This window comes from Pseudophryne corroboree, chromosome 5 (assembly GCF_028390025.1).
Source record: "Pseudophryne corroboree isolate aPseCor3 chromosome 5, aPseCor3.hap2, whole genome shotgun sequence".
Classification (NCBI taxonomy): domain Eukaryota; kingdom Metazoa; phylum Chordata; class Amphibia; order Anura; family Myobatrachidae; genus Pseudophryne; species Pseudophryne corroboree.
In genome coordinates this window covers 343130147-343138914 of record NC_086448.1, presented here as the reverse complement: position 1 = coordinate 343138914, position 8768 = coordinate 343130147, and the positions used below count along the sequence as shown (strand labels likewise).

At 45.8% G+C, this 8768-nt stretch overlaps 1 non-coding gene across 1 annotated transcript; it reads right to left on the bottom strand.

Annotated features, from left to right (window-relative positions):
- Window positions 1-4067: 4067 nt before the first annotated feature.
- Window positions 4068-4257, bottom strand: LOC134931190 (U2 spliceosomal RNA). Its single transcript, XR_010179028.1, has one exon. It is a non-coding gene; the product is annotated as a U2 spliceosomal RNA (small nuclear RNA).
- Window positions 4258-8768: the final 4511 nt, after the last annotated feature.

The following is an 8768-nucleotide window of genomic DNA, read 5'->3' as shown; positions in this document are numbered from 1 at the left end:
TGCCTGGGTGCAAGAAGCTGTATCTCTGGGTTATGTTTTCCCTTTCAAGAAGCAGCCTCCTCGAAGGTTCTTCTGCACCAGCCCATCTCGGGTAGAGGCGAAGGCCAGAGCCCTGCAAGAAGCAGTTCTGAACTTGCTTCAGTCGTGAGTAATTATTCCAGTACCCCCTGCACAACGGGGACAGGGTTTTTACTCCAACCTGTTTTTGGTTCAAAAGCCAAATGGGTCGTTTTGGCCCATTCTCAATCTCAAAATGCTAAACAAATACATTTGGGTACCGCGGTTCCACATGGAGATGTTATGCTCCATAGCTTTGGCCATGGAACCAGGGGATGATATGGTATCCCTGGATATACAGGATGCTTACCTACATGTTCCTATAGCACTGTCTCATCAGTGTTATCTCAGGTTCACCATCCTCCAGCAGCATTTTCAGTTCTAGGCTTTACCCTTTGTTTTAGCCACAGCCCCCAGAGTATTTACCAAAATTATGGTGGTTATGGCAGCTTATCTCCGCAAGCAGGACATAAGAATTTTTCCATACCTCAATGACCTTTTAATCCTGGCACAATCCCAGGAATTGCTCCTGGGCCATCTCCAACAGACAATAGCTTGTCTACAGGAGCACGGGTGGCTCATAAATTGGGCAAAGTCATCTCTGATTCCGTCACAACGGATGATTCACTTGGGGGCTGTATTGGATTCAAGTCTGCAGATAATATTTTTACCTCGGAACAAGATATCCAAGGTGCAGTTAAGGACTCAGGAGTTTTCACACAGTCAAACAATATCAATTCATGCAGCAATGCGAATTATGGGTTTGATGGTGTCAACATTCGACATGGTGGAGTATGCACAATTCCACTCAAGACCACTGCAGCGTCTGATTCTGGCCAGATGGAATGGAGTACATCAGACAATAAAGAAACAGACCATAGTACTTTCAGAAAAGGTAAGAAAGTCATTAGCCTGGTGGCTACAGACATCCCATCTAAACAAGGGGAGACCCTTTTGGATATCAGATTGGGAGATCCTGACAATAGATGCCAGTCTTCAGGGCTGGGGAGCAGTGTCCGGAATATTATGGTTCCAGGGACAATGGACCAAAGAAGAAAGTTGCTTGCCAATAAACCTTTTGGAACTTCGGGCCATATACATGGCACTGATTCAGGCAAAGGACACTCTGCAAGGAAAATCAGTCCAGATCTGCTCGGACAATGCAACGGCAGTAGCGTACCTCAACCATCAGGGAGGAACTTGCAGCCAAAAAGCAATGAAGGAGGTAAGTCACATACTAAAGTGGGCAGAACTCCATCTTCCAGCATTGTCCGCAGTGTTCGTTCCAGGAGTCCTAAACTGGGAAGCGGATTTTCTCAGTCGACACACCATTCAAGCAAGCGAGTGGGCACTACACCCAGAAGTATTTCAGACTCTAGTAGACAAGTGGGGTTTGCCAGAGAGAGATCTCATGGCGTCCCGTCTGAACAACAAAGTGGCAGCATACAGGTCAAGAACAAAGGATCCCGGAGCGATCTTTGTGGATGCCTTGTCAGTGAAATTGGACTTTCATCTGGCATATTTGTTTCCTCCGATCATCCTGCTACCCAGGGTGGTGAGGAAAATAAAACAAGCAAAGGGTGCCGTGATTCTAATAGCTCCGGCTTGGCCCAGAAGGCATTGGTACATAGATCTGCAGAGGATGTCGATGTATGCGCCAATTCTGCTCCCTCAACGTCCAGATCTACTGATGCAGGGTCCTTGTTATCACAGGCATCTGGATCGACGGTCACTGACAGTGTGGCTCGTGAAACCTCTATCCTGAAATCAATAGGATTCTCACAACAGGTAATTCAAACTATGCTCAGAGCAAGGAAACCCTCCTCAGCTCGCATTTATCACCGAATATGGCATGCCTATATTCATTGGTGCAGTGAAAGAAATATAGACCCAAAATCTTTCCAAGTTTCCAGGGTCTTAGAATTCCTTCAAGCAGGAATGGATAAGGGTTTGAAGGTGGCTTCCTTGAGAGTGCAAGTATCGGCATTAACTGTATGGTTCCAAAAGAAAATTGCCAATTTACAGGATGTGCATACGTTTTTTTCCAGGGAATGCTGCGCATTCAACCGCCTTTTGTTGCTCCTACAGTGCCTTGGGACTTAAGTTTAGTTTTCAAAGCTCTTCAAGTTGCTCCGTTTGAACCACTTAACAAAGTGGATCTTAAATGGTTGACAGCTAAAGTTCTCTTTCTACTGACTATGGCATCAACTAGAAGAGTGGCAGATTTAGGAGCGCTGTCTTGTCGTTCTCTTTTTCTGATTTTTTATCAAGATAAAGCAGTTCTCAGAACTAGGTCTGGGTATCTTTCGAAGGTGGCATCTAAATTCCACCTTAATGAAGAAATTTTAGTCCCGGCTTTTCAGGTATCGGGACTTTCTGCGGGTGAAGCGTCACTGGACATAGTCCGGGCATTAAGGATCTACGTGGATCGTACCAGTGCCATCAGAAAAACAGATTCTCTCTTCATTCTCTACGGATTTCACAAGAGAGGATGGCCTGCTACTAAACAGACGCTAGCAAGATGGCTTCGAATGACGATTTCAGAAGCATATTCTCGAGCTGATCTCCCTGTTCCGGCTAATGTCTCTGCTCACTCTACATGTTAGGTAGGTCCTTCATGGGCAGCACAACATGGTGCTTCAGCAGAACAGATATGTAAGGCAGCCACATGGTCTTCCATTAACACATTCATTAGACATTATGCTTTGGATACTTTTGCGCCTCATGACTCTGAATTCGGGCGTAAGGTTCTCCTGTCCAATCAGGAGCGTCCCCACCACTAAATTGCATATGGTATTTCTCCTATGTCCACAGGTTCCACAGGGATCCCACCCTGACGCACCTGATTTAGGGATCTTTCTACTCACTAAACCTCTTCCTTCTTGTACGGAAGGGTGTGCATGTGTGTTCTTCTCGACTGAATAAGGCTCTACATGATGCTCCTGCCTAATTGCTTTGGAATCCAACTGATTTGCCTGAGCCAGTGGGCGGGGATATATGGACGGGCCTGTTGCATCCTGGGAGGCTAGAAAGCTTGTGATCGTTTGGTGCCAGTCCGCTATAGCTCCATCATATCCCATTGTTATCCTGTGGAACCTGTGGACATAGGAGAAATACCGTTATCAACGGTAAGTTCTTACTATAACGTATATATTCCCTACCAGAGAACAGAGACATTTTGTGACATTGATCTAGAATAATTGGCAGTGTTAACGTAAACCGGTTGATATGTTTAGGTTAGAGACAATTCCCAGATCACGGAGAGGAGAGTACATGTAAATGAATACACTAGAAATATATACATACAGTATATACATAAATATATATATTTATATATATATTTACTTTGACTACTGCTATGAGTCACAGGTAGAGCAGTGGACACTTCTCATAGGTAGTCAGTGCAGTGTTGTACACACCTTTAGAGGTGTGCTAGCAAGAATCTATGATAGATTCAGATTGTCTATAACTTTGTACACGGTACCATACCTCTATATGCTGGGTATTGAACTCTGCCCACATACATGTGAAGCACAAGCTCTACCCATATGCTACACCTGCTAATTTTAGTCTGTTGCACCTGGTGACATGAAAGCATGATCAGAGCAAAGGTCCGCATGTACCTTTGCTGGTGTTATGGTCTAGGGACTCCTTTAATCTATTTATTTACTATCTTATTTTAAGACTCACAGACCTAGTGATCATGTAGCTAACCCCAGTGCACGGTTGGTGTTCACGTGGACCTGGATACAACTGCAAGTAGTTTTGGCGGGAACAGAGTATAACCGATTTACACAGTGACATTGTCCCTGGTCGGGCCTGGAACCCAAGGGGCCTGCTATAAAGGTGCTCACTTTACCCATACTGCCATGCATATGATGACTGTGGCCAATGGCCCAGACACCAGCCACAGGTAGCGGCGGTGGATCTCTGCAGGTAGAAAAGTGGAATGATTACTAAATAGAACCTGTCCCGAATTAGCTTGGGAACAAAACCCGGGTCCCCTTTTTTGTAGGTGCACCGGTCTTGGAGGTACTGCAATACCAGGGCAATGCGTGGAGTGGACAGAACAAGATCTACTTTTATCTTCCTGTTAAAAAACAACAACAACGTAATATATGGCCCCCAGATAGGGGCGTATGATTACACTGATAAGAACATATACTACACTTGATTTTAGTGAAGAGACTGATAAGCAATAGCTAAATACAGTCTTACCCAGGATTCAAATATTTAACCTGCCACATTACAATAAAGTTATTTGCTCATGATATCTCAAGAAGATCTCTCTCTCTCTCTGTGTGTGTATATATATATATATATATATATATACACACACACATAAAGATGGGATGAACCTGAGCACTCAGAGGAACCCCTGAAAGAACAAGGAGGAGAAAGGTCCACACTGTTAAGGCCACAGAGGGAACCAAATCCGTAAAACTCCTTGCCAGGGGGCAGTAACGCTAACCATTACGACAGTCAAACTGCACTGAGGGGTCTATTCATGAAGCAGTGAAAAGAGTGGAGAAGTTGCCCAACCAATCAGCTGCTCTGTACAATTGTATAGTATGCAAATTATAATTGTTACTTCAACGATGATTGGTTGGCATGGGCAACTTCTCCACTGGCTCATTTCTCCACACTTTTCACTGCTTCATGAATAGACCCCTTAGAGACGGTGGGGTGTCTGTTTTTTTCCTGTCTATTAGAAAACAGACTCCCAACTGACTTTTCAAGCAATTGAATACCGCCCATTGTGTGTACACAATAAGTAATAGCTGTCCTCGTAGGAAGGGTTTAGTATAGACAGCCTATGTTGTGTTAGAAGACAATAGTACGTACTCACTGCTGTCACTAACTGTGGTGTAATTATATGACATAGCACAAACTACACAGAATAATATGCAGCAAAATACATAAGATCTCTTTGCAATGAGAGGTGCTATTGATGTGTTACAGCAGATATTTTATGCTTGTAGTAATGCAGCTGTCACACATTTTACAGAGCTTCTTTATATGAAGAAAAAAAAAAGGAGTCTCACTATCTTCCCTGCATATGCCCTCTATAGGTGAAGTAGCAGTGCAGAGAAAAAGCATGCTGTATTTTCCTTTGGGCTTCGCTCAGATAGACTGGGAACAATGGGAGGTAACCGGTTCCCCATGCAGCCTCTCAACACAAGTGACGGAATTTGTCACTAAACCCCTTGTCACAGCATTCCCGCATTTTTTTAAACCTTAAAATTGTATCCATTAATATAGAGCGTGGTAAGCCTAGTAGTCTGCATTCTGTTATCTACAGACATCGGTATGTCCCCTGTTAACACCGCTTCTGAGGCCAGTGCTAATGTTATGTTGAAAACCATGGTGGCATTGCCGAGAGTGACGGGCGTCCTGAGTACAGCGCACACCGATCTAGGAGGAAATAGTTTGCCTCCTCAGCTGCAGGATAGTCATGCTAAAAGGGGGCTCCTGAGAGGACATCAGGGTACCCCGGAGCAGCTACCTGAGCGGGACATGTCAACACCACACCCAGCCCGAAACCCTCTCATTTAATGTTATTTAAATACTGTACAGTGCATCCGGAAAGTATTTACAGCGCTTCACTTTTTCCACATTTTGTTATGTTACAGCCTTATTCCAAAATGGAATAAATTAATTTTTCCCTCAAAATTCTACACACAATACCCCATAATGACCATTTGAAAAAAGTTTTTTTGAGATTTTTGCTAATTTATTAAAAATAAAAAACTAAGAAATCACATGTACATAAGTTTTTACGGCCTTTGCCCAATACTTTGTTGATGCACCTTTGGCAGCAATTACAGCCTCAAGTCTTATTGAATATGATGCTACAAGCTTGGCACACCTATCTTTGGGCAGTTTCACCAATTCCTCTTTGCAGTACCTCTCAAGCTCCATCAGGTTGGATTGGAAGCGTCGGTGCACAGCCATTTTCTGATCTCTCCAGAGATGTTCAATCAGATTCAAGTCTGGGCTCTAGCTGGGCCACTCAAGGACATTCACAGAGTTGTCCTGAAGCCACACCTTTGATATCTTGGCTGTGTGCTTAAGGTTGTTGTCCTGCTGAAAGATGAACCGTCGGCCCAGTCTGATGTTGAGCGCTCTGGAGCAGGTTTTCATCCAGGATGTCTCTGTATATTGCTGCATTCATCTTTCCCTCTATCCTTACTAGTCTCCCAGTTCCTGATGCTGAAAACATCCCCACAGTATGATGCTGCCACCACCATGCTTCACTGTAGGGATGGTATTGGCCTGGTGATAAGCAGTGCCTGGTTTCCTCCAAACATGATGCCTGACATTCATGCCAAAGAGTTCAATCTTTGTCTTTGTCTCATCAGACCAGAGAAATTTGTTTCTCATGGTCTGAGAGTCCTTCAGGCACATTTTGGCAAACTCCAGGCAGGCTGCCATATGCTTTTTACTAAGGAGTGGCTTCCATCTGGCCACTCTACCATACAGGTCTGATTGGTGGATTGCTGCAGAGATGGTTGTACTTCTGAAAGGTTCTCCTCTCTCCACAGAGGACTGCTGTAGCTCTTACAGAGTGACCATCGCGTTCTTGGTCACCTCCCTGACTAGAGCCCTTCTCCCCCGGTCGCTCAGTTTAGACGGCCGGCCAGCTCTAGGAAGAGTCCTGGTGGTTCCGAACTTTTTCCATTTATGGATGATGGAGGCCACTGTGCTCATTGGGACCTTCAAAGCAGCAATTCCTTTGACTTCATGCTTGGTTTATGCATGCACTGTCAAGTGTGGGACCTTATATAGACAGGTGTGTGACTTTCCAAATCATGTCCAATCAACTGAATTTACCACAGATGGACTCCAATTAAGCTGTAGGAACATCTCAAGGATGATCAGTGGAAACAGGATGCACCTGAGCTAAATTTTGAGCTTCATGGTAAAGGCTGTAAATACTTATGTATATGTGATTTCTTAGTTTTTTATTTTTAATAAATTTGCAAACATCACAATAAAACTTTCTGCAGCGGGGTACACTGGGGTTCCACAGGGATAACATCGGGATGTAGAGTTGGATCTTGATCCGAGGCACCAACAGGCTAAAAGCTTTGACTGTTCCCAAGATGCACAGCGCAGCCTCCTTTATAACCCCGCCTCCGTGTACAGGAGCTCAGTTTGTAAGTTGGTGCCCTGCAGGCAGGACACTAACAGGCAGCAGCCCTGAAAATAGCTTTTATAAGAAGATAGAAGACTTCAAGGGCTGCAGCATAGGCACTCCTAGTGCTTATGTCATTTTGACATCTCATGCTGCAGCTCCATCACCTCCCCCAGCGGCACTGTATACTCCCACGCCCTGGTTGCCGGGTACTTACAGCGGAGGGCTCCGTTTTTTCTCCTCAGGCACACACACTCACCGCAGCTCTCCGGGATCGCGTGGCCGCATCAAGGTAGGAGGTAAAAGGGTCCCCCCCGCTGCAAATCGCAATCCGGAGTGGCCATTAGGAGACAGGCCGCGCGCGCTGGTGTGGGCACTGTGTTGGTACAGGGACCCCACTAGACCACCAGGGCAGGGGCACAGGTCGCATTCTCCTATAATCCGTTTCATTGAGGCCCGCTGTACCAGGTGGTGAAGTCCAGCAAGGGGATAAGGCTCTGACCTGTAGCCCCTCCCCCAGCCCCTGGGCACCATTTACAATAAATGCAGGGCCGATTCTTGCCCTGGTGGCGTCCCGGGCAAAGTATAGGGGCGTGGCTTCAGATGGGGGTGTGGTCAGTTACGCCCCCATTTGTGCCCCCTGTAGCGCCGCTGAAAGAAAAAAAATAATAAAAAAAAGTATACTTACTATCCCCGTTCCTGATCCAGACCGCTGCAGACCTCCTCCGCCGGCGCCGCTCTTCTCCTCTCCTCTCCTCGATCTATGGGAGAGACGTTATTACGTCTCTCCCATAGAACAGCATAGACACTACAGGTCAATTATGACCCCTAGTGTCTGTGCCACTATGCTGTGCGGTGTGCGATGACGTCATCGTGCACCGCACAGCAAAAGTCCTCTCCATTAAGGGAAACTAGACCGTAGCGTCTAGTTTCCCTTCATGGAGAGGACCTTTGCTGTGCGGTGCGCAATGACGTCATTGCGCACCACACAACAAAGGTCCTCTCCATGAAGGGAAACTAGACGCTACACGTCTGGTTCCCTTCAAAGCGGGGGGCACAGTGGCGGATCTTGCCACAGTGCGGCGCCCTCCGGAAGGCGGCACCCCGGGCAAAAGTCCTGCTTGCCCGTGGAAAGATCCGCTACTGAGTAAATGCTCCCGCCCTGGAGCTGCATCTCTCTGTCTCCCTCACTCCCTGTCAGCTTTTGGTGCCATCACAACATGCTGAGCTGATTCTGGGACTGCTGGACAATGTCTCCTCTGTAAAGCCGCCTGCATCATCAGCGCTGTGCATTTACAGGACACTTAAGTATTCTACATGTCATTTAGACAGTGTTAGTTAAGAACAAGTGCATTACTACAGGGATATTTAGTACAAGTACCCTGTGATATAACAATGCACAGTAAAGACTGGATGTATATCTATATACCTATATAGCTTTACTTAGTGGTACAGTTGTACTTAGTATTGCTAGTCCAGTGCCATTTTATTGTTGGTAATAATTTCTGCATTGTATATGTGACTGAGTGTGTGCCAATAGCTGCTGTGTGATCTCTATTTCGTGTATTACACA